We start from the raw sequence: 26195 nt of genomic DNA on the forward strand, positions 1-26195 counted from the left end.
CAGCAAATCCAACACCAGCCCTGGTGACCCACTTTGGAGTCCCAGCCCACAGTTTGAGAACTGCTGATATAACACCACCAATAGTGCTGATTTACAAGGTGCTATGCACGGCCTCCTGCCTCCCACAGCCCCCTCCCTGGGAGGGGACTTGCCGTTCAGCTTCTCAGCAGCAGCCCAGTTGCAAGAACAGCTGCCAAACGCTGTGTGAGTCAATAGGTGGAATCTGCAGTGCCTGGTCCAGGCCGCACCCTGAGAATAGCAGCAGGTCTGGGGAGTATTGCAGCTGCCAAGAGGAAGATGACTCACTCACCTGTGAACCCAGGCATCCCTCCTCTTCCACACCTCCCCTTCTTGCTCATTACTCTGGGGCAGAGTCTTCTGAGCAGACAGGAAACAGGCTCCATTCTCAGGGATCCCTCACAGCTTGCCTTTGCAAAGGCTCCTGGTGGCTCCAGCTCTCCGTGCTCCGCTGCCCAAGGTAAGAAGGTCCTTTCCTGGCCGTTCTCCTGGTGGGAATCTCTCTCCCCCATCACTGGGCTGATCCCTTGGCTGCCTCCAAAACCCCTCTGCTTCCTCCACCTGCCTGGGCCAGAAACCGCCCTGTGCATCCATCCCTATCTGAGCTGGGGCCTCTGCCCTGTCCCTGGGCTCTGCCCAGCACTTGTTTTCAGTGCAATCAGTGCTCCCTATGGCTCGCTATCTGAGACCCCAGGAGAGCGTCCAAGGGCACGTGGGAATGAATGGCTGTCTGCAACCCCCCCCAGCTCACTCACGGGACTCAGCAGGTTTCTGCCTGTGCCCCATTCTGGTTCAGAGTGTGTGTATCTGGGGGGGGGGGGGGCGGCAGTGGGAAGACGGGGGCTACAGTACCTTCCTCATGCCGGTGATGAGCTATCTTTAGCTCGTCACACCCAGCCTCACCAGGGTGGAAGGAAGAGAGTTCCTGCTAAAGCTCAGGGCAAATAAGAGCAACATTTCCTCCTGCTGCTCAGGGTGTCTGGTGTCTCGGTGGGATCCAGCTGCCGTCGTGTCTGCACCTGCACTCTATAGGGTTGCCAGGTGTCTGGTTTTCAACTGGAAAGTCCGGTCAAAAAGGGAACCTGGCAGTATCTAGTCAGCACTACTGACCGGACACCAAAAGTCCAGTGACCTGAGTAACCGTCCACAATCGGCTTCCGTTCTGCCGCTAGGAAGGTGGGAAGAGCAGCTACTGCTGGAGTAGGAGGAGCACTCAGGAACTGCCTGGCTCTGGCAGAGAGAGGTACAAGCAGCTGGCATCCGGGGGAGGGCTCCTGAAGCATGCGGCATTTGAGGAGCAGGGCCGGTGGCCAGATTCACCGCCTGGGACCCCTTCTCAGCCTCCTTTATGCCTCTCCCCTGTGGTGCTGCCCCTCCAGGGTGCCCCAGTCACCCCACCACCCCCGGCGTGCGTCTCTCCCTCCCACACTCTGCCCCAGTCACCCCCACTCCAGAGCGTGGTTCTTCATGCCCTAGTCACCCCTGCAGCCCCAGAGCGTGGCTCGACCTAGAACGTCCTGCACACGTCACCCAGCTGGCAGGGGGCGGGAGATGGAGAGAGCAGCAAGTGACAGGCGGGGGAAAGAGGAGCAGTGGCGGGGCCTTAGGGAAAAGAGACGGAATAGGGGTGGGGCCTTAGGGGGAAGAGGTGGAGCAGGGGAGGTTCTGTCTCTCAATGTCCAGTTTTCACAAATTAGAAAGTTGGCCACCCTAACTCTGTATTGAGTTTAGCCTCACACACCCCCTCCCTGCAGGGGGGCTAGTCTTCCATTTGGCAGGGAAACTGAGGCAGAGAGTGGAGGTGACTTGTCCAAGGTGTCACAGGGAGTCCATGGCAGAGCAGGGCATTGACCCCAGGACCCAGGCTAACACCCTAACCACTGGACCATTCTTCCTTCAACACCCCTTATCTGGGCCTTTGTCCCTTCCAGGCTAGTGCAGTGTGTGTGCTTTGGGGGCAGCCCCTGAAGGCACCCTGCAGCCTGTGTCAGGAGCAGTGCACTGCACTGAGAGCCCCCTTGTGGCCTCTGGGGTTCTGGGTTGAATTGAAGGTGTCTGGCTTTGACCTGTAGAGTCCTATCTGTGAGACGTCTCTCCCCGGGTCATGGTGCCATGGCTGCAGTGAGTAGAGGCGCTGGCACTGGAGCCACCTGGGCTGAAAGGGCTGTGGGATTTACTGCCCCTGGGTCCCAAGGAGTCCCAGTAACCCCCAGGGTGCCTGGCAGGGCCCATCTCCGTACCCAGGCCTTTGGGGAGCACCAGCCCGGGGCTGCAGTGTCACAGGATGGCTGGTCATTTCTGGTCAGCTGTTTTCTGCTAGCTGCTGCTTTGTTTGAGGTGTGGGGTGAAGGTGCCCAGAGATGCTGGCGCTTTGGGGGCTGCTCTAGCCAGTCACAGGCCAGGAGAGGTTTGGCACCATTTCACACTGAGCCGATTTCACTCAGCCGGGGAATATCAAGCTGGAGTAAACAGAGAGCTAAACAGTGAGCAGGCAAGGTCACTGTAGTGTTCTCCAAACAGGATGTTCTGTGCTGCTCTTTTGCCCAGCAGGGAGTCAGTGTCCATAGTGCTACATTCTCACCAGAAGCCACTGTGCTCGCTCCATGCATTTCCCGCTGAGAGATTTGCACAAGGTGCAGAGGGGAGGGGACACAGAGATCCAGGAAAATCCCATTCCTGGGTGGCCAAGGATTGAATTGCAGGGGACCAGAGTGTGGTACTCAGCTCACAACCCCTGAATTCCCCACGCCCACCACTACTCTCGCCACTCCTACTTCCTACCTGCTTGAGGTGTCTGCACCAGTTAGAGACAGGAGGAAGGACAAGAAGCAGAGATGCCCGTGAACCCATTGCCTGCTCTCTGGGACACAGCATCCAGTCTGAATCAGTTCCACGCCCCAGCTGAACATTTCACGTGCAGGAAATGATTTCACAATTATTGCACAATAATTGGTACAATTAGAAAGCTAGTGATTTCACAGCACCATCACTTTGTTAGTTTCGCCTTCATTAAAAGCTGCCAGAGTAGATCAGAGCGCGGCACCCAGGATCCTGTCTCTGACAGTGCCAGCACCAGCTGCTGCAGAGGAAAGTGGAAGGAGCCCTGCAGTAGCAGTTACAGGATAACCTGCCCGGGGGGAAGACACCTCCTGACCCCTTTGATCCCTTTAGGTAAGGGTTGGCTCCTTTTCTGAAACAGGAAGATTTGTGTCCCTTCAAAAACTCTTGCTTAGATTTAATAACATTCTCTACTATCATATCTCTGCACATTCTTGTTCTCCATACAAACGGCCAATCTGTTTTTGAATTCAGTTAAGCTCTTGGCCTCTGTGATACTTTGTGGCAGTGAGTTCCATAGGTTACTGTGCATTGTCCAAAAAGTATTTTGTTTGCTCAGTTTTAAATGTGCAGCCTCTCATTTTCATTTGATGTGCCCTTCCCTGCCCAGCCATCATGTGGGGCTGTCTTATCCTCATGGTAGGACTAGAACCCATGACCTAGGCTTGAGAGGTATCACTGGCCCATCCCCAGTCCTTTGCAGTCAGTAGTTCTGATTTTGGTTAGAAGCTCCCTAGAAATGAGCCCGTTCTTGCCGCATCCTGAGACTGTTCACAGAGACAGGAGGAACTGGCTACGCTCACAGCCTGAGCATGCCAAGGCTCTTGGTTGAATCATGTGCTGGAGCTGCCCAGCAGAGAGCCTACCCAAGGCTGCGGTGCCTGCACTCTGAGCACGGCAGAGCAAGGGTGCTAAGTGTGCGGCTGGGAATAGGCTGGAGCGTATCAATGGCAGGGAAGCAGGCCACTTCCTGGGTTATTTATTTTTGTTGCGGCAGTCATGCCAAAGGACCCCAGATAGGGAACAGCACCCCATTGTACAGGGCACTCTGCAAACACTGCAAAGAATATGTGTCCCTGCTGCAGAGCACTCATAGTCTAGGACTGACACACCAGGGGCAGGTGAGCACCCACCACCACAAGGGTGCTAGCATCAGGAGTCAGTGGTCACCAGCCAAGGTAATGCCAGCTGGGCTGTAAGACGAAAGTCTCTGCCTGATGGAGATGTACTACTGAAGGGTCAGGGAGGAGGGGACGGTGTGGCTCCTGGGAAGGGAAGAGGAGCAGCTGCTTTCTCCAGCCTCAGCTCTGGGGGACAGGGAACTCCCCTTGCACTGATAATCACCCCAAGCCAGCAAGAGGGTGCAGGGACCCAGCGCTTCCAGGTGTTAGCTCCAAGGACATCATTTTGGGGGTGTTGCTGACAGGCAGGCAGGCTTGGGTTTGGCAGCGGGAGGGAAGGCTACAGCATGGAGCTGGGAGGAGCTAGCCCCAAACTCCTGGGCATGCAGCAGCATGGGTTGGAAGGGGACTCTCAGGGGATTTGCCTTGTGCACAAATGGCTCCTTCCTGTTTTTTGGATTCAGTTGAATAATGCTGCAGTGACATTGAGCCCAGAGGTCTATTCGAAGCCTTCATGCCCATTGCAATATGTAGCCCTTCCACAGTGCCCTTCTAACCCTAGGAGGCACAGAGCCCAGACTAGTGTTCTGCCCACTCTCCAGGCTGGACCAGTGACCAGCCAGCCAGCACTCAAACACAGCATCCTGCTGCATCCCAGGGATGGTCCTGCTTTGGCACCAGTCCAGAGACACCTGCTATGGGAGCTTTTCATTACAAAAGCCACATGCACAGTTTGGGACGTCCTCCTCCTTCCAGGTAACATGGCTTCCCCTGTGCAGCCAGCGCACCGAGGTGCCACACCACAGGACAAGGGACTAGGCACTCACAGTGACCCCAGCCAGGTTGAAGGCTGTGAAGTGTGAACATACTCCAGGTATGGCAAGCCAGCCTGGGGAGACGTTGCTCAGCTCCTTCCAGCTGGGCTAGAGTCTCTGGAGTGAAAAGTTACTGTGAATCCTGGTGACTAAGGCGTGGACCCGGCACCTAATAGCACGTCTGCTCATTCCACCTGTGCAAACTGAATGCTCCCCACTTTGCAAGCAGCTCCTGCCCTGTCCCTACCAGGCTCCAGCACTTGGGCTCTGAGTGACAGGCTCCTGCCCACAGACCAGGGGTGCAGCCACTCTGCTCCTGCTGCAGGTCTCTGCAGCATTTGCCACCATGATGTGCTACTGCCTCCAAAGCAGCAGGACGACAAGCAAGGCCCTGAAATGGCTCTGGCCTTTCATCTCTGACTGAAGCCCAGGGTCATTCAAGGCAACTAGTCCTCAACCTCCAGGACTCCCATCTCCTGGGGCTCATCTACTCCCCTCCCCATTCAGCATCTGCAGGAAACCAGCAGGTGAGCTGCCAAGATGCCCAGGCTGAGGGGCCAGCAGGGCACAGACCACACCTAGCTTTGCTCTGGCTTCATGGCCACCATTACCGGCCCTGCCTCCTAGGCCTCTCGCTGCCTGGCCAACATCAGCACTGGGGTGAGAGGAGCGGCAGCAGCCACCCCACATGAGGTGGAGCTGATTCTGGCAGTGAGAGGGGAACACTTTGGAGAACTCTGCCAGAGCAACCCCATCCCTTGGCCCTAGACAGTTAGATGGGCCCATGGCCTTGGGCACCTCCTGTGTTGGTTTAACTGGAGTGGGTATTCCTGTGCCAGGCTGCGTGGACACTCCTATCTTGGAAACTATATGGCTAGAACGGAGTTAGTTAAATTGGGTTTGTTACGAGCCATAGCTGAATCCACCCTAAGCCCAGGTTTATTCCAGGGTCAGACCATCCACACAGACCTGCACCAAAATACCCACATAACCATTAGGAATCCCGTTTAGCTGAACCATCCACATCTCCGCAGGCCAGCCTGATTCTGCCCTGCTCCTGCACACTCCCACAGCAGAACACCCTCCCATCTACATCCGGCCAGCAGGTCACACTTGATCTTATCAGCTGCTGAGCTAGCCACAGAGTTGCATGGGAAATGCCCTGATAAGACTGCTGCAGTTCTCTGTCTTCAGGAAATGGAGGCCAAGCTCTGAGAATGCGCCACTTGGTTCACAGTGCAGCAGCGTCTGCAGAGCACCGGCTCCCAGGAACACATTGCCTGGTTCTTTGCTCTGGCCAGGGCCGGATTAACTTTTTGTGGGCCCGGCGCCAAACATATTTGTGGGCCCCCATTGGGGAAATAGGGCATGTGATGGGGGGCGGTCGGCAGAGTGAGGGGCCGGTTGGGGGGTAATGAGGCGCATCAGGATTGGCCCCACTCAGCCCAGCTCAAGGGCACTATTTACAAACCCCAAACTGCTAGACGCACAGTGGCCTGCCCAGCCCTGCACTGCCAGCGTGCCCCTTCCACACTGCCCCCTGCCCACTGCCCTGCCCTTATGCCACTGCACCCTCACCCAGAAACTTCCCCCACAGATCCCTATGCCCAATGCCCACAGACCCACTATGCCCAACACCCCCTGCCCAGAGACCCCTCCCGCTGACCTCCCACCACAACTGACCAGCACCCTGCACACCATACCCCCTGCCCAGCTCCCCCACTCACAGATCCCCGACTGTCCAGCACCCCCTTCACAGTCCCACCATCACAGCTGTACAGCGCCCCATATTCCTGAGGGAATTCTGCATCAAATTCTGTGCATCATATTTTAAAATTCTGATTGTTTTTTAATAATAAATACATGTGGAAGCTCCACCATGGCAGTGGGGAGCACAGGCCACTGGCTGCATGGAGGTGAGAGATCCCTGCAGCCTTCCCCCTCCCCTGGGACAGGGACTTGGCAGTGAGACTGAACCTGACCCAGCACAAGGGCCAGGCCTGCCACAGAAACACCCTGGGGCCCTGCCCCTTTTGTGCCAGGCTCACAGATGTGGGCAGGGAGGCTCAGCCCAGCAGCAGGATCCCAGTGCAGAGGGACTTAGTGTGGGGGATTCAGATGGGGGTAAGAGGGTTCTGGGGGGGGCAGTCTGGGTGCAGGCAGCTCAGTGGGGGATCTGGATGCACAGGGAGGTGCCAGGTGCAGGGGCAATGGGAGTCTGCGGGGGGGACCAAGTGAAAGTGGTTGGAGCTCAGCGTGGGCGGGGGGGGGGGGAGTCTGGGTGCAGGGGTGGTGGGGTTGTTGTACTTAAAGTACTGCACAGGGTCTTTTCAGGGGGAATAAGGCAAATGCCACATTCATTGGTAATACAGGCATCAATCAACACTGTATCATATGCATATGCATATTACACTCATGCACTCACATACACACACACACAAACACACTTCCTCTTGTTGTTGTTGTTACCAACTAGTTGCTCCCCTTATCTTCACTGGCCAGGTGAGTTAGATAGGGGAGGGGTGGAGCCGGGCTTCTGCTGATCTGGATCAATGCTCCAATGTTGACAAGACCCAGGGTCCTCTGCAAGACACCTCACATTTATAAAAAGAAGAACAGGAGTACTTCAGTACTACAGCCCACTTCTTCGGATGGGCTGCAGTCCGCGAAAGCTTATGCTCTAATAAATTTGTTAGTCTCTAAGGTGCCACAAGTACTCCTGTTCTTCTTTTTGCGGATACAGACTAACACAGCTGCTACTCTGAAATCTCACATTTATAGCAGCTTCTCTCTCATGCAAATCTATACCAGATTCAAAATCTGTGTCTGTTGGTCCTTTGTGCTGCTTCCTTCTAGATGTTGTCCCAATACTGTTCAAAAAGGGTGTTTCCAAAAGAAGGTGCTTGATTCTAACACCCCACCCCGCCCCCGAGGCCATCAATATGTCTGCTATTCTTTAAAAAGAAGAACAGGAGTACTTGTGGCACCATAGAGACTAACAAATTTATTAGAGCATAAGCTTTCGTGGACTACAGCCCACTTCTTCGGATGCATATAGAATGGAACATATATTGAGGAGATATATACACACATACAGAGAGCATAAACAGGTGGGAGTTGTCTTACCAACTCTGAGAGGCCAATTAATTAAGAGAAAAAAACTTTTGAAGTGATAATCAAGCTAGCCCAGTACAGACAGTTAAGAAGTGTGAGAGTACTTACAAGGGGAGATAGATTCAATGTTTGTAATGGCTCAGCCATTCCCAGTCCTTATTCAAACCGGAGTTAATTGTGTCTGGTTTGCATATCAATTCTAGCTCTGCAGTCTCTCTTTGGAGTCTGTTTTTGAAGTTTTTCTGTTGTAATATAGCCACCCGCAGGTCTGTCAGACTAACACGGCTGCTATTCTAAAACCTGCTCTTCTTTAGTGAGCCCACTTGACAAGTTTGATTATCCTTGGGTCTGGCTTCCATCCCCTCTCCAACTACCTGTCTGGAGGTGCTGCCTTCCATGTCTTGCTCATTCACACCTCATTCATTCAACATGGCAATTGATTAAGGGAGTGTGTGTGGGGGGAATCTTATTCTAGTAGCAAAAAGACATTTTTCTTATACTTTAACTATCCTGAGGGGCTATAACATTATACCAAGGCTTAACACAAAGTTTTCTATAAGTTTTTTCTACATAGGGATCTGATACAAAGGTCCTATATCAAAGGACTTGATACAAAGTTGTATGACAATAGCTTAATACAGGGTTATATGAAGACGCATAATACAACGTCATATGAAAGTTATGTGAAGATGCTTAATACAGAGATTTATCTACAGGGTTCATTTGGATGGGGGTCCGGGTGCAGACTCGGGCTCAGTGGGGTGGTACAGATGCAGGGGAGGTGAGGCTTGTCAGGGTGAGGGTTTGTTGGGCCTGCTTAACAGGGGAGCCCCAGCTGCTGCTGGGCCCCCATTTCCCCTATCCCTGGAATCGGTAACCTTCAGCACGCGGCCCACCCAGAGCACATGGACTAAAAACATTTAAAATTTGATTAGAAAATATTTAAAAATAAACGATACAGAAAATTTGAAGCATCAGTTACTGGTCATTGGGGGTAACATACAGAGTATAGGGGGATGTTAGTATTTTGGGTTTGGGCAGCACACATAATACAATAGCAGGTAGTTCCAGCCTTCCCTTGGGAGACAATTCCATCCACACCCCAAGGCAGAGATTGCACTGCTAGGACACTTTCCCCTGATAGCCTCAGTTTTCCTTTCCTACCTATCCCCCATCCCTCTTCCCCACTGCCTCTTTCCTTCCAGCCCCCTAAGAGGCAGTCACCCAGATGCCAGGGAGGGGGACCAAGCGCACTACACATGTGGCCACTGTCTCTGCGTGGGGAGGGAGGGCAAGCAGGAGAGACCAGGAGATGCCCCCCCCACCAGGCTTGTCCTGGTCCAGCGGCCCAGCAGGGCCAGTACTCTCAGTCTCTGTGCTGCGGGGGTGCAGGGGATGTTTTTGGAGATGCCTCTGGCTGAGTCCCCTGCCAAATGCAGAGAGGTGGGTGGCAGCTGGTGCCCCCCAGGCCCCCACCATGCAGACGGCCACCCTGCCAGCAGCCAGCTCTCAGCACAGCCACCTGGGAAGGGGTTTCAGTCTCCCTCAGCCCCCTTCGCCCCAAGACTCCCTTTGAAATACATTTACCAGCTCAGCTACTGTTCCTGGCTGCCTTTAGCTGGGTGAGAGGTTGGAGCGAGGCTGGGCGCTGCACTAGAGCCACAGAAAGCAGCAGGTAGGAAAAGGAGGTGGGGCTGCACCTGTGGGGTTGCTCAGTTCCTGCACCTCGAGCAGAGTTCCCCTCGCTGATTGGCTGGTGGCCAAAAAACACCTAAACAGCTCTGCCCACTACACCGGTGACCAGCCATGCTGATCAGCAACTCAGAGCCAGACAAACTTCCTTCCTGGGTGGCTCTGCAATGATTCCTCCGCCCGCTGAACAGCTGATGGCTCGTGGGCCCCCAAGGCCCGGCCCCGCCTCTCCTCCTCCCAGGAGCTGCTAGCTCTGGACCTCAACCCTTCCCATTCCCCTCCTGCTGCTGCTGGGAGACAGACAGCTAATCCGAACCGCAGCAGGGCGGGCAGGGACGCAGCGCTGGGGGAGGCGCTTCACTGCTGCTGCAGAGCCTGCCTTGCTACACAGCAGGAGCCCAGCGCCGGCAGCACTGAAGAGCGGCTTCCCTGGGCCCCTTCGGCCCGTGGGCCCGGCGCCACGGCAAAGCCGCTACTGGCTCCGGCTCCGGCTCCCCACTGAACACAGAGTTTAGCTCCTTGACCTCAGTTTCAAAGCCCTGCATGACACTGGCCCCACCTGCTTGAGATATCAGCTTTCTTCCTCCTCAGCCCTGACTTCCCACAACAGCTGCTAACTGAAGGGGGAAAAGGGAGGACGGGTAGCTCAGTGGTTTGAGCATTGGCCTGCTAAACCCAGGGTTGTGAGTTCAATCCTTGAGGGGGCCACTTAGGCATCTGGGGGAAAAAATCAGTACTTGGTCCTGCTAGTAAAGGCAGGGGGCTGGACTCATTGACCTTTCAGGGTCCCTTCCAGTTCTATGAGATAGGTATAGCTCCATATATTATTATTATTAACAATTGGTTTCAGAGTAGCAGCCGTGTTAGTCTGTATCCTCAAAAAGAACAGGAGTACTTGTGGCACCTTAGAGACTAACAAATTTATTAGAGCATAAGCTTTTGTGGGCTACAACCCACTTCTTTGGATGCATATAGAGTGAAACATATATGGAGGAGATATATATACACACATACACCTGTTCATGCTCTCTGTATGTGTGTATATATATCTCCTCCATGTTTCACTCTATATGCATCCGAAGAAGTGGGCTGTAGCCCACGAAAGCTTATGCCCTAATAAATTAGGGTTACCATATTTTGAGCCTCCAAAAGGAGGACACTCCACGGGGCCCCGGCCCCGCCCCCACCCCAACTCCGCCCCTTCTCCAAAGTCCCCGCCCCAACTCCACCCCCTCCCCTGCTTCCCGCGAACATTTGATTCGCGGGAAGCCTGAAGCAGGTAAGGGGAGGTGTGGGGGGAGGAGGCGCGGCCCAGGCTGGCCCCCCTGGCGTTTCCAGCCTGGGTCGGCTCGGGCCCTGGGGTGCCGGCCCCTGGCCGAGCACCCCGGCCCGCCCAGCACTGCCGGTCCCCGGCCCGGCCCCCGGACCGCTGGCCGAGCACCCCCTGGCCCCGCCGGCCCCCGGCCGAACACCCCTGGCCTGCTCAGCACCCCCCAGCCCCACCGGCCCCCCGGCCCGCTCAGCACCCCCCCGGCCGAGCACCCCCCCGGCTCCGCCGGCGCCTGCCCCACTGGCCCCCAGCCCTGCCGGCCCCCGGTGCTCGGTGCCCCTGGTCCCCGGCACCCCCGGTGCTCGGCCCCACCGGCGCTCGGCCCCACTGGCCCCCGGCGCCCCCAGTCCCCGGCACCGCCGGCGCTCGGCCCCGCCGGCCCCGGCCCACCCCGGTCCCCGACCCCGCCAGCACTCGGCCCCGCCGGCCCCCGGCACTCAGCGCCCCCGGTCCCCGGCCCAGCACCGCCACCCGCATGTCCCGATTTTCCCGGACATGTCTGGCTTTTTGGGATTTCCCCCCAGACAGGGATTTGGAGCCCAAAAAGCTGGACATGTCCGGGAAAATCCGGACGTATGGTAACCCTAAATAAATTTGTTAGTCTCTAAGGTGCCACAAGTACTCCTGTTCTTTTTGATTAACAATTGGGTTTGACAGAGTCCTCATGGGAACCAGACCCAGACTACACAGCTCACTGGCAAAGAAAACCAGGATGGCCAGCCTGGCTGCATTTAAAGCTAATGCAAAACGCATCACTGTGGCCAGCACCACTCTTCTGCATTCAGGAGCAGCCAGAACCTGCTTATGGTCAGGGCCAGCACTAAGTTTTTTGCCGCCCCCAAGCAAAAAAAATTTCCCATGCCCCCCCGGCCCCACCCCCAACTCCACCCCTTCCCCACCCCATTCCAACCCCTTCCCCAAATCCCAGGCCCTGCCTCCTTCCCCGGGCGCACTGCATTTCCCCTCCTACCCCTCTCTCCCGGGCTTGCCGCAAAACAGCTGATTCACGTGGCATGCCTGGGAGGGAGGGGGGAGAAGTGAAGTGGAGTGGAGTGGCTGCACACTCGGGGGAGCAGGCGGCAGTGGAGCAGAGATGAACTGGGGGGGAGCGGTTCCTCTGCCCCCCCCAGGGTTACTTCCTGCCGCCCTCCCTGTGCCCCCCACCGCCACAGTTCACTCAGGGCGGCCTCCCAGCTTTTTGCGCCCCAAGCAAAAAAAAAAAAAAAGGAGCCGGAGTGCTGCCCCTTGGAAAGTGCTGCCCCAAGCACATGCTTGGAGCGCTGGTGCCTAGAGCCGGCCCTGCCTATGGTGAACAGGGAAGAAAGACAGAGAGGCCCTGGATGCCATTATTTTCTGCTGGGAGACACTCAGATACTGCAGTGATGGGCCCAATGCAAGAACCCAGATGAGAGAACAAGAATGTGAAATGCTGCAACATCAGCATGGGAGCACATTACACTTGCTCTGAGCTCATGCACCTTTCTATTTTCCTCAGCAGGATTTGACTTCCAATTTTTAAAGGCTGCCTTTTTGCCTCTGACTGCTTTTACTCTGTTTAACCAGAGGGGCCCTTTTTTGGCCCTCTCACTATGTAGTTAAATTTGGGGTCGTGGGGAACATTTCATTTGCGCTTCTATTACTCTGCTTCACCGAGCTTTACACGTTACACATTTCATTTTGTGTTGCATAATTTCCTGTTGTGTATTTGTGTTTTGGAAATGGCCAGCAAGGCAGGTCTGTTTCCTGCTAGTCTATGGAGTGCTAACAAGGTAGAAAGCTCTGGGGGCTGATTTAATATTTCTTTACTGGCATGAGTAAAAGAAAATACTGCTTAGGGCCATGGAAGCTTGAGCCACTTTGCTGACTCCTGCTCCCTGGGATGTGGCTGAGATGGGAGTTGACATACTCAAGCCACTGGCGAAATTAACCAGGCAAATGAGTTCACATCAAGGCCCATCTCAGTACTGTCCCCATTGCAGTATGCTTTGAAAATCTAACTCAGCACTGGTGCTTCCGGCAAAGGCAGAAATACTGAGCTGTGTTGCCTCCCACTTCAGCCACAAGAAATCAGAACCAGATTATGCAGCTACACACAGCTGTGCTTTGAGCTGTCCCTCATGCTCTGCTGCGAAAGTCACCACGCCGCATTGCTGAAGCAATCAGGTTGGAAAGTGCCAGAATCTGCGTGACCATGAATTAAAATAACAAAATAGATAAAATGTGGCAGTGCTGACCATGAAATGTTGTGTATGGGCCACAGATTACATGTCTGGAATTGTAAGGCCAAGATTTCAGAGAATCACACCGTGCAGTAGATTTAGAACTAGCATCTTTTGTCGCTGAGTCACGTGTCCCATGGCTCAGTCGCTACTGAATGATGGAAGCACAGTTCTGTCCTGGCTCCAAATCCTCCTGTTATTGGAATTGCAGTGAGGCCTCTGAGAGACTTTCCAGTACTGCTGTGGCCAGAGCAGAACTATAGCACAGTCAGTGGCTGTCTTCATGTACATTTTCCAACACAAAAAGCAGCAAGATACTTTTAGTGACAATGACTTTCAAGATGACAGTGTGTGACTCCTCTGTAACATGATGCAGCCACTCTGCTGCACAAAATGGCAGCTGTCTCTGCAGCCTAAAGGCTCCTAGAAATGTAAAGGTACGGTACACAGAACACAAAACCATAACAGTTACATAGCTACATGTTATCTGTGGTGCAGAATGAGCTTCTGATTCCTAATGTCTTGTATCCGACGTGGCTATTTGCACCTGTGCGAAGGGGGTGTCATCTGCTACCAAATGGCCGGATAGTGTATTACAACCATTCTGCACTGCCATGAGTGATGGCACAAGGCAGAGACAGGCACTGAATTTCTGCCTTTCCTGTGAGAATGCTGAACACGGGGTTTCAGCAATGAGTCCAGTTAATATTCAGCAGCTGCTTAATGGAAATACACAGACAACAGCATTTCGCATTGACTCATTAGCTGCTATTCAGTAAAATAGTTATTTAGGGTGACCAGATGCCAAAGAGGAAATATCGGGTGGCCGGGGAGCGGAGCAAAAAAAGAGCCGCCAGAGCGCGCCCCCCGCCCCGCCGCAACCCTCTGCAGCCGCGGGCTGGGCCCCCCGGCTCTGCAATCAGAGATGCAGCGTGTTGCCAGCACAGAGGGCCCGAGGACAGCAGCAGCGGGTTCGTTGCCCGGTGTGCTTCGCGCCAATAAACACACCAGGGGGGAAGCAAACAAAGTTTATTTGGGATCCCAAAGCGGTGCAAGGAGACTGGCACGTCTCAGATCAAGCACATTAACAGGAACCGTTTTTCTTCTTTTATACATTTTGCAGTTAAGCCTCACCCCCCCTTCTCCTCTAGCCCTCCCTTTCTCCCCCCATTCCTCCCTCTACCCCTCCCGTCCCTGGTAATAGTTACTAAGCAAATAACGATTACATTTAAGCAGTTAAGTCATTCTTGGCAGCTATAAGCCTAGCTTGTTAGTAACTTCTTTAAACCATTATCTTGTCCTTTTTCCCTTCAGCCAGAAACATGCAGGCCTCATTATTACCGCTTGAGCAGGGGGTTGCACACAGATAACTGGTTGCTTACATATTCCAATTGCACCTGGCTTTTGAGGTTGATTAGAGTTTAAACATGGAAGGATAGAGTTTGGTTCACTTAGGCCTAGTGCAGGAAGGCTTCATTGACACTTAGTGGCCTTCCACCCTCCCGAGTTACCTAGGGTGATGCCTAGTGACGTCAACAACTCCCTCCTTTGAGAATACTCAACAAGCTTTTGGCTGAGTTTTCTCATAGTCTGTGGACAAGATATGATTAAGTCCTATGAAGCTGGGGTTTTCAATGAGAGGGTATGCCGGGATTTTTGAGGAACGGGGGGCACAAAGCTTACGGAGGAGCAATTTAAAACAAGCAATTAGGAGGAGGGTGACCAGGCACAGTACCACACCGGTGAGGAGGAGACGCACAAGGCCACCCCTCAGTCCTCCTAGGTTGGGCAACCAACTTCAAAGGGAATTGAAAACTGTGGGTTTCCTTTCCTGGGCCTCCCACTGCTCAAAAGCCCGTTTGGCTGACAGGACGTGCTTGTTAATGTCCTGTGAGTTTTCCGGGACATAAGTACAACATTCATTCCCAATAAGGGCACACACCCCGCCCTGGGAGGCTAAAACATAATCTAAGGCCTGTCTGTTTTGCAGGGACAGCAACCGGAGCTGGTATAGCTTTGAGTTAAGGCTCTTTTTTATGGCTAAGGTCTTATTGACATACTTGGTGAGAAACACAGAGAGCCTACGATAAAATTGGGTTAGTCATCCCACCCCATAGGATGGGAGGAGGATCATACCCAACCTGTCTTCTTCCTTAATGGGCTCTGAGGTGGCGTACAAAGATTTACGCTGCCTGGGGTGGCCAGAGGTTGTCCCTTAATGCATACTGGGATTCAATGGTACAGTTTTGTGACAAGGGGGTACCTGAGGTATTTCTTCCCCTACTGAACCATCCCCAGCAGATATTTGACCAATTTTGGGGGACCACCCTCCAGGGTAACCCTGCTGCGTGGTGCGGGATTTGGGAGCATACTCAGCAGTTAGAAAGGTTAAACTCTTAGGCAAAGCAAACCTTCAAGGACTCATATGTGTTTGTTTCCAAGTTAGTAGGGATCCCTTTCCATCCCACATGTGCCTGGGGGGAAACGGGAGTTAACAAGAGGAGTGTCCCTATGGCAAAGAGCACCACTGTGGCAGATCCTGGACCTGAACTCATGCTGGGCAGGTGATCCTAGGGCCTAACAATTACAATTCCCCAAATACCCACAAAATATCAATTACCAATAGTAGGCAGATTAAAAACAAAAGGACCAGGCCACCAGGTTAGGCCGGCCTTGTGAGAGTAAACACAACTAACGCTTAGAGTTTTCACGGGGAGTGCGCTGCGACTGTCCAAAGAGACCACAGGGCATTCCCAGCAGATCTTATTGTTTTTTTGAATAACAGTTTAAGTCCCAAGTCATCGCTGGTAGTCCTTTTCCGTAGGCTGGATGGTCTACCATTCAGGAGCGGGCACTGCCTTCAGACGGGAGTGATGAATCCAGTTCTTGTGTCCCTTGACCTTTGCTGCTGTGTGGGAGACCAGCAGGACGGTGTGGGGTCCCTTCCACTTCTCTTGGAGAGGCTAGTCCTTCCAGGTCCGAACGAGAACAGAATCGCCTGGCTGCAAGGAGTGGACAGGGGCATCCAGCGGGAGAGGCTGCAAATCTCTGGTATACCTGTGGAGAGAACAGAGAACAGCAGACGGAGAGCACACATACTGAGATAAAAAGCCACACCCCATTTCCCACTTCTCTGCCAGAACCGGTGTACTGTTCATAGGCCATGTTCTTCCAAACATAATCTCGAAGGGACTGAGCCCTAACCTGCCCTTTGGGAGAGCGCGAATGCGGAGCAAAACAAGGGGTAAGGCATCAGGCCACTTAAGGGAAGCCTCTTGGCAGACCTTTGAGAGGTGCTGCTTAAGTGTCTGATTTGTGCGTTCCACTACTCCACTGGCCTGCGGTCACCATGGAGTGTGGAGCTTCCAGGGAATTTGCAGGGCATCCGATATCTTTTGAATGACTTGGGATGTGAAGTGTGTTCCGTTGTCAGATTACATTCACTGGGGGAGTCCGAAGCGGGGAATGATCTCCTTGACAAATTTCAGAGCCTCCGTTTTGGCAGTGTTGTTATGGCATGGGAAGACTTCAGGCCATCCGCTGAATCGATCCACCAAGACGAAAAGGTATTTGAATCCTTGGGTCCAGGGGAACTCAGTAAAGTCTATTTGCTAAACCAGCCCTGGGTCTGGGGTCAGGGCCGGCTCCAGGCACCAGCTTCTCAAGCAGGTGCTTGGGGCGGCCGTTCCAGACAGGGGCGGCAGTTCCAGGTATTCGGCGGCAATTCGGCGGAGGGTCCGTCACTCCGCCTGGGAGTGAAGGACCTCCCGCTGAATTGCCGCCGCAGATTGCGATCAGGGCTTTTTTTAGATCGCGATCGTGGCTTTTTTTTTTTTTTTGGTTTTGGCTGCTTGGCGCGGCCAAAACCCGGGAGCCGGCCCTGCCTGGGTTAGGTTCCAGAGTGGCTGGTGGCACTGACACTTCTGGTCGAGGGTTGTTCTTTTGGCAGACTAGACATTCAGCCTGTACCTGGGAGGCCAGGGGTCTAAGACCAGAAGTTAGAAAATATTTACTCATAAGCTGGGTAAGAGCCTCCCTGCCAGCGTATAATTCTTTGTTTCTTCACCAGGGTCAGTTCTTAATGTCTTTTGTAGTCAGGAATTCCTGGACTTTGTGGTTTCAATGAAGCAAGTGTTCCTTCTTCTCTTTTCCTGAAACAGTGTGGTTCAGCATCATACAGGGGAGAGGTTACTAGCACATCACCCTGTCTTTAAATAGGATTATCAGTTGGAGAGTCCTTCCGAGGTGGAGGGGTCTTTTTACAGTGAGAAGCCTGGGTCCAGGTGGGCAGTCCTTGGTACTTCACAGTGGTGTTGGTGGTTAACAGAACTTGGAAAGGGCCTTTCCAGTGTGGAGCCAAAGCAGTTTTTTGTTGATGGACTTTACGTAGACTCAGTCTCCTTGTTTCAATGAATGGCAGGGCTGCTAGGGTCTTTGGTTAGCAGTTCTTTTATCTGTGAGAAAAGAAACCTAACACATTTCATTAATGCCTGGCAGTGTTTTGCAGATCTCATAGTTGCTTGGGCACATTTAGGCCCCCCTTTTCTTGGTTGTCAGCCAAGTCTTAGCTGTGAACAATGTCCTTGGATGGTGCCAGCATCTTATCTTTGGACTGAGCTTGCTAGCTATATTTTTTTTCCTCAGTTAACTCGTTCTGTTCTTTTTCCTTCTCTCCTTCTTGGCTTCTTTTAACTTACAGAGGAAACTTCCATTCTTCACTCATACATCTTTTTCCCAACAATGAACACATACACATTGCCATTATACACCCTTCCAGTAAAATAACTTCTATACAGAGCTTTGGAGCAACAAACCAGGATGAGCACACCCACTTTTGAGGAGTCCAAGAAAGTTCAGGAGGCTCACAGTGGCTTTAAGGCAAGGGGTGAGACCCACAGCGGCAATTAACAAGTCATCCACATATTGCAGGAGGAGGACCCTGTCCTCATTGTCCCATTCCTCCAAGTCTCTGGCCAGGGCCTGGCCGAAAAGGGTGGGGGAATTTTTAAATCCCTGGGCCAACACTGTCCAGCAAAGATGCTTTTTAACCCTCCTTTTGTCCTCCCACTGGCTCCACTCTGGGGTTGCATGGCTGAGGGCTCAATTGCAAGGGTCATTATCCAGGTATTCTCTGGGGGTAAGGTGAGGGTTATTTCATCTTGGGTGAAATGCAGGGTGGCTCCTAAGCGACAAAGCAGGTCCCGTCCCAGTAGAGGCGTTGGACAATCGGGGAGGTTAACCAGTTTGTGAGATAGAGTTCTGTTTCCCAAAGCACATTCCGCTGGGGCATATACTGGGCATTTGGTTCCTTTCCCTGTGGCACCCACCACAGTGAGGGACTCTGACACAGGCAGCTGCAGGGGTTGGTTTACGGTGGTTCGTGCAGCTCCAGAGTCTATTAAAAAGTCTATGTCCAAGTCTCCCACCCGCATTTTTACTTGGGGTTCTGGGGGCAGGATAGTCCGTCTCCCCTGACACCCCCATTCCTGATCCTCCGCTGCCATCATAGGGGTACCTTCCCTTTCGGGTCACTCATTTTTTCAATGCCTCCTTCTGGCATATGGCACACTGGTTGCGACCCAGACGCCTTTCCTGTGAGGTAGGGCGCCCACGTCCTCTCATTCCCCGGCCCCTTCCACCTTCCTGGAATTTTCCCCTGCCACCGGCCTGTACTGCTGCAACCATCATTTTCGCTTGCCTATTTTCCTTTTCTTTAGACACAACCTGATTACGCTCCACCTCAGGCAGCAGGGTCCGCATAAGGACATTACAGTCATCCCAGTCAGGCTTACAGCTAGCCAGGCACCCTTCAAAGACTGAGATAAACTTGCTTGGGTTCATAGAGAATTCCCCTGCCTGTGCCTTAAAGGCTGCTAGGTCCACCGGGTTAAAAGGCACATGGGTGTAAACCTGCATAGTAGTGGCCTGATTCCTATCTGAGCCATGTCTGGACACCATGGACCTCAGTGATCAACGGATAAAATTCCACCGAGGGGGCAATCTCTGGGACCTGAGACACCTTGTCTTTATATGGTGGGGGTGTGATAGCCGAAGGGGACACCGGACCTGCCATTACAGCTGGGGGGGGGGGGGGGGGGGGGGGGTTCTGGGGACTAACAATAGCTACTACCGAACCTGTCGGAGTCAAATTACACTTTTGCAAAATATCTAACCTATCTCTTAGCAACAAACAACTGTACATACATATGTTCATTCCATTTACCCGTTTGCTGACAAAACAGAAGTAATTGAAGGATCGTGTTATAATTAAGTGATCCTTCCGGTGGCCACCATTCCTGGTCCTCTAGCTGATATTGAGGCCAGTCTACTGTACAGAACCTTTTCAGTTTACTTTTAGTTATTGGATTTGCGCCAAACACTTTCCAATTCACCAGAATGCATTCCAAGGGTGTACACCTTGCCCTGCCTGCCATACTCTGTCCCTGCCCCATAGGGAGACACTGGGCGTCCCCAGGTCAAGACAGATAAAGTCCCCACTGGACTGTTCCTACCTTATCCAAGGGTCCGGTTCTGCACCATCACCCTATCCACGGGACCGGTTCCCCACTGTCACCCGCAGCTGCTTCTCCACTACTCGAGCGCATTGCACCGTTGTGCCCTCCGGGGTCGACCAAACCATGTCTCCGCCGAGGCCCCCGGTAAAGTCACCGGTGCGCGCTGGGCGTCGGTCGTCGCCACAATCTGTCGACCTCCGAGAGGGGTCTGGGCAAGGCTAAATTTCAGCCTTGAGCCCCACGTTGGGCACCAAAACTGTTGCCAGCACAGAGTGCCCGAGGCAAAGCAACAGCGGGTTCGTTGCCCGGTGTGCTTCGCGTCAATAAACACACCAGGGGGAGAAGCAAACAAAGTTTATTTGGGATCCCAAAGCGGTGCAAGGAGACTGGCACATCTCAGATCAAGCACATTAACAGGAACAGTTTTTCTTCTTTTATACATTTTGCAGTTAAGCCTCATCCCCCCTTCTCCTCTAGCCCTCCCTTTCTCCCCCCCATTCCTCCCTCTACCCCTCCCGTCCCTGGTAATAGTTACTAAGCAAATAACGATTACATTTAAGCAGTTAAGTCATTATTGGCAGCTATAAGCCTAGCTTCTTAGTAACTTCTTTAAACCATTATCTTGTCCTTTTCCCCTTCAGCCAGAAACATGCAGGCCTCATTATTACCGCTTGAGCAGGGGGTTGCACACAGATAACTGGTTGCTTACATATTCCAATTGCACCTGGCTTTTAAGGTTGATCAGAGTTTAAACATGGAAGGATAGAGTTTGGTTCACTTAGGCCTAGTGCAGGAAGGCTTCATTGACACTTAATGGCCTTCCACCCTCCCGAGTTACCTAGGGTGATGCCTAGTGACGTCAACAAGCGCTCAGCTGCTCCTCTGCCCTAAGAGCCAGCCTCCCTCCCGGCACGGGCTTGTCCCTCCTCCGCACTCAAAGGCTGGTGCAGGAGGCAAAGTCCCGGGGGGGGTGGGGCCGGGAAGGCTGCAGGAGCAGGGGGCAGCGAGAACCCACCTGGGGACGGGAGAGCCCCGCAAAGGAGGCACAGACCCCCCCTTCCCCACCCTGTAGCTGCCATAAGCTCCAGTGAACAAACCGGAGCGCTCCCCCCTTGGTGTGTGTGGGACTGCCGAGCCGAGCCGCTTCCTTCTTCCCCCGCCGCCTCCACTCCACTCACGGGCAGGAGGTTTCGGATTACAGCGCCCGCACCACGGACCCCCCACAGCCGCCGTGCCAAGAGAGAGGCGCAGACTCGGAGCAACTCCCTCCATCCCCCCTCCACACATCCCTCGTCCGCTGGTCTCCAGGAGCAGCTGCTGCACTGCACCACCTTCTTAATCTTCATAGAGACCGCACCACACACGCTGGTGTCAGGCCTCCCTCCAGCGCTTGCGCCGCCGCCATAGAGCTGATCAGCACGCAAGCGGCGTGCGTGGGGAAGAGGCGGGGCCAGGACAGGGATTTGGGGAGCTATCCAATGGGGGAAGGAGGGGGCGGAGTCGGGGCGGGGGGGGGGGGGGGCGAGCCGGAGCGGAGGGCAAAAATTGCTTCTTTGTCCAGTGTCCTGACCAAACAAGTGAATATCGGGACAGTCCCGATAAAATCGGGACGTCTGGTCACCCTATTGTCATTAGAGGTCGTTGGGACAGTGACCAGCCCTACCTGTGTGTTTGTGCAGTACCCAGCACACCAACGTCCTGGTTCTGACTGGTCCCTTTGGGCATGATGGCAATGCATGTCAGAATACTCCTAATTAATAATGGCATGTCTGACTTCAGGCAGGAGGGCAGAATCTGGCTGCCTCATTCTTTATTGCATTCCATTGAGAATTTTTCTCAAATAAATGCATTAAAATTATTTATGCTCATTGACAAAGGTCTCTGGACTTTCTTTTATAACATTGTTTTTTGTTGCCCGATTCATATGAGAGAATTGCATCTGCAAAGCTAGCATCTGGCCATCACCATTTATCATCATCATCATGTTCCTATTACGCCTCTGGTGTTTAGGGCAGTGACGAAGCTCCTCCACTCCTGTCTATTTCTGGCAAGTCTTTCAGTGGTTCCCCAGCTGTGCCCCAGGTTTTTCAGCTCAACTTCCACAGCTCTTCACCATGTTGTTTTTGGGGGCCTCATTTTTGCTTGCCTTCAGGTGTCCATCTTATTGCTACTCTGGTGATGGAATCAAATGACCGATCCATCTCCAATGTCTCCTGCAATGATAGTGCTCAGATCCTCTTGGCTGCACTGTGTCAATAGATCTTAGTTTGAGATTGTTCTGGGCCAAAAGATACGGAGGATTTTTCTGAGGCAGGTTGTATGGAATGAAGATTGTTTGGACATGTCATACTTTCTCATTCCCCAGCATTCTGCACTATAAAGTAGTGTTGAAAGTACACAGCTCTGATAAATCTTGAGTTTGGTTTTGATGTTGTATTTTGATGATTTCCAGACTGTATTTAAGATCCTGAAGGTGTTCCTGGCTTTATTGATTTTGTTGCGGATGTCCCGGCTTGTTCCATCATCCTGGGTGATGGTGCTGCCCAAGTATGTGAATGTTTCTACATTGATGAGAACATAATCCTCTATCCATACTGGTGATGGTGAGGCAATATTAAAGGTCATAATATCTGTCTTATTGCTGGCTGAATGCATTGAGTCGAGCTGATTTTTCTTGTATATGGTGTCGGGTATGTAACAGGAGAGCGACATCATCTGCGAAGTCCAGGTCTTCAAAGGATGAGAAGAGACATGACAGGTAGACAAACTAACACTGGAGGTAAATCAGGCACTCCTGTTCACATCCTCTCATAACACAGGAACAAGGGCATGTTCAATGAACTAGAAAGATGGCAGATTCAAACTGATAAAGGGAATACTTTTTTGCACATTGCTCAATTAGCAGGTGGAACTCACAGCCACTGGAAGAGTGCTAATGTTATCCCATCATAAAGACCAAGCAAAATGTCTCAGGCAATTATAGAACAGTTAGTTTGACATCAATCCTGGGCAAAATAGACTCATAGACATTAAGGTCAGAAGGGACCATTATGATCATCTGGTCTGACCCCCTGCATGCTGCAGGCCGCAAGACCCTTCCCTGGACTCTACCGTTGAAGTCCCCAATCCTGTGTTTTAGTGACTTCAATCGGCTGAGACCCTCCTGCTAGTGATCCCTGCCCCATGCTGCGGAGGAAGGCGAAAAACCTCCAGAGGCTCAGCCAATCTACCCTGGAGGAAAATTCCTTCCCGACCCCAAATATGGCGATTAGTAATACCCCGAGCATATAGGCAAGAGTCTCTAGCCTGACCCTTGTTGGCCATTATGCTGTTCATGTACCATTGCTTGGTTTTCCTTGGCTACTATGTTTTATCATTAAACCATTCCCTCCATAAACTTATCCAACTTAATCTTAAAACCAGACAGGTCCGTCGCCCCCACCGTTTCCCTCGGAAGGCCGTTCCAATATTTCACCCCTCTGATGGTCAGAAACCTTCGTCTAATTTCAAGTCTAAACTTCCCCCCGGCCAGTTTGTATCCATTCGTTCTCGTGTCCACATTAGTACTAAACTGGAATAATTCCTCTCCCTCCCTTGTATTAACCCCTCTGATATATTTAAAGATAGCAATCATATCCCCCCTCAGCCTTCGCTTTGTCAGACTAAACAACCCAAGCTCCTCTAATCTCTTTTCATACGACAGGTTTTCCATTCCTCTGATCATCTTAGTCGCCCTTCTCTGCACCCGTTCCAGTTTGAGTTCATCTTTTTTAAACATTGGAGACCAGAACTGCACACAGTACTCCAAATGAGGTCTCACCAGCGCCTTATACAACGGAAGCAGGACCTCCCTATCTCTACTAGATATACCTCGCCTAATACATCCCAAGACCGCATTGGCTTTTTTCACCGCCACGTCACATTGCCGACTCATAGTCATCCTGCGGTCCACAAGGACCCCTAGGTCCTTCTCCTCTTCCGTTACTTCTAACCAATGCGTCCCCATCTTGTAACTAAAATTGTTATTATTCGTCCCCAAGTGCATCACCTTACACTTTTTACTATTAAATTTCATCCTATTTCTGATACTCCAATTCACAAGCTCATTCAAGTCTCCCTGCAGAGTATCCCTATCCTCCTCCGAGTTTGCAACTCCTCCCACCTTCGTATCATCCGCAAACTTTATCAGCTCACTCCTGCAATCGGTCCCGAGGTCAGTTATAAATAGATTAAATAAGATGGGTCCCAAAACCGAACCTTGAGGCACTCCACTAGTAACCTCCCTCCAACCCGACAATTCACCCTTTAATACGACCCGCTGCATTCTCCCCATTAATCAATTCCCTATCCACCTCTGGATTTTCATATCGATCCCCATGTTTTTCATTTTAACCAATAGTTCCTCATGGGGTACTGTATCAAACGCTTTACTGAAATCCAGGTATATTAGGTCCACCGCATTTCCCTTATCTAATAAGTCCGTTACTTTCTCAAAGAAGGAGATCAGATTCGTTTGGCACGATCTGCCCTTTGTAAAACCATGCTGTAATTTATCGCATTTGCCATTAACTTCAAGGTCCTCAACTAGTTTCTCTTTCAGAATCTTCTCCAGCACCTTGCACACTACTGATGTTAAACTAACAGGCCTATAGTTACCCGGGTCACTTTTTTTCCCTTTCTTGAAAATAGGAACCACATTGGCTATTCTCCAGTCTAACGGGACTACCCCCGAGTTTACAGATTCATTAAATATAGTCGCTAATGGGCCTGCTATTTCCCGCGCCAATTCCTTCAATATTCTCGGATGAAGATCGTCCGGTCCACCCGACTTAGTCCCATTAAGGCGTTCTAGTTTTGTTTCTACCTCGGATGCGGTAATCCCCCATCCCGTATGCCCCTCTGTAACGGTGCTAGTATCCCTAATACCTTCATTGGCCTCATTAAACACAGATGCAAAATATTCATTGAGATATTGCGCCATGCCTAGATTATCTTTAATCTCCTCTCCGGCTATAGTCTTCAGCGGTCCCACTTCTTCTTTCTTTGCTTTCTTCCTATTTATATGGCTGTAAAACCTCTTACTATTACTTTTAATTCCCCTCGCTAAGTCCAACTCTTCCCGGCCTTTGGCCTTTCTCACTCTATCTCTACATTCTCTGACTTCACTAAGGTAAGTTTCCTTACTGATCCCTCCCCTCTTCCACTCTTTGTACGCTTTCTGTTTTTTCCTAATCGCCCCTTTCAGCCGGTCGCTCATCCAGCTCGGTCTAAGTCTCTTGCTTAGTAATCTTTTTCCCTTTTTGGGGATACAGGCCTCTGACAGCTCTTGCATCTTTAACTTAAAGTAATCCCAGGCTTCTTCTGCCTTTAGGTCCCTTAATACGTTTGCCCAATCCACTTCCCTTACCAGTCCCCTTAATTTGTTAAAATTGGCCTTTTCAAAATTATAAACCCTAGTCTTTGACTTAATTCTGGTACTCTTTCCATTTAGTTTAAAACGAATTAGCTCATGATCACTGGAGCCCAAGTTGTCCCACACTACCACTTCCTCACCAAGGTCCTCACTACTTACCAGAATCAAATCTAAAATGGCCTCCCCCCTCGTCGGCTCAGCTACCACTTGATAAAGGAATTGATCCGCAAGCACATCTAGGAACATCTGAGCCCTATTATTGCTACTAGCGTTTGTTCCCCAATCTATATCCGGGAAGTTAAAGTCCCCCATAATTACACAGTTTCTATTAGTATTTACCTCCCTTAATACATTAAACAATTCCTTATCCATATCCTGGGTCGATCCCGGCGGTCTATAGCACACCCCAAGCACTATCCCCGGAGAGGCTCTAGTAGTACTTATACCCAGCTTGAGTATCGCCCAGACGGACTCTGTGTTATCTATTCCATCCACTATTATTTCTTTACAGCTTATTTCACTATTGACATACAATGCCACCCCCACACCTTTACCTTTATCCCGGTCTTTCCTAAACAGCGCATACCCCTCCATACCTGCGTTCCAGTCGTGACCGCCATTCCACCACGTTTCAGTTATTCCTACGATATCCGGTTTCAATTCTTGGACCAAGAGCTCCAATTCCTCCATTTTATTACCTAGGCTTCTCGCATTGGTGTACAAACAGCCTAATGTATGTCGTTTAGCCTGTCTCCCATTACTAGCACTGTATGTTGCGGGCCTCTTTGTGTTCGTCCCCCCTGTCCCTCCTATGTCCAATCTCATCTCCCCGGCTATGTCTCCTCTTATTACACTCAGCTTTTGAATACCGGAAACTGGCGTGGAGATTAACTGTGCATCTCCCAACCATCTCCCCAAACTTCCTAGTTTAAAGCTCTTTTGATAAGATGAGCCAGCCTCCCTCCCAGAAGTCTATTTCCTTCCCTACTCAGGTGAAGCCCATCCCGCGAGAACAGGTGTCTGTCCCCGAAAGCCTCCCAGTGGCCATACATCCCAAAGCCCTCCTTATAGCACCACTCCCTTAGCCAACTATTTATCCTCACAATCCTATCAGCCCTTT

General features: G+C 52.0%; 1 protein-coding gene across 2 annotated transcripts in view; it reads left to right on the top strand.

Moving 5' to 3' along the window:
* The first annotated feature begins 391 nt into the window (after positions 1-391).
* The window catches only part of PTAFR (platelet activating factor receptor), a 60293-nt gene continuing 34489 nt past the window's right edge, over positions 392-26195 (top strand). For both annotated transcript variants that reach the window (XR_008443034.1, XM_054011625.1), the window contains exon 1: positions 392-478. The gene's annotated coding sequence lies outside the window, so the exon portion shown is untranslated. The remainder of the gene's footprint in view (positions 479-26195) is intronic.

Source organism: Malaclemys terrapin, chromosome 22 (genome assembly GCF_027887155.1).
Source record: "Malaclemys terrapin pileata isolate rMalTer1 chromosome 22, rMalTer1.hap1, whole genome shotgun sequence".
NCBI classification, from domain to species: domain Eukaryota; kingdom Metazoa; phylum Chordata; order Testudines; family Emydidae; genus Malaclemys; species Malaclemys terrapin.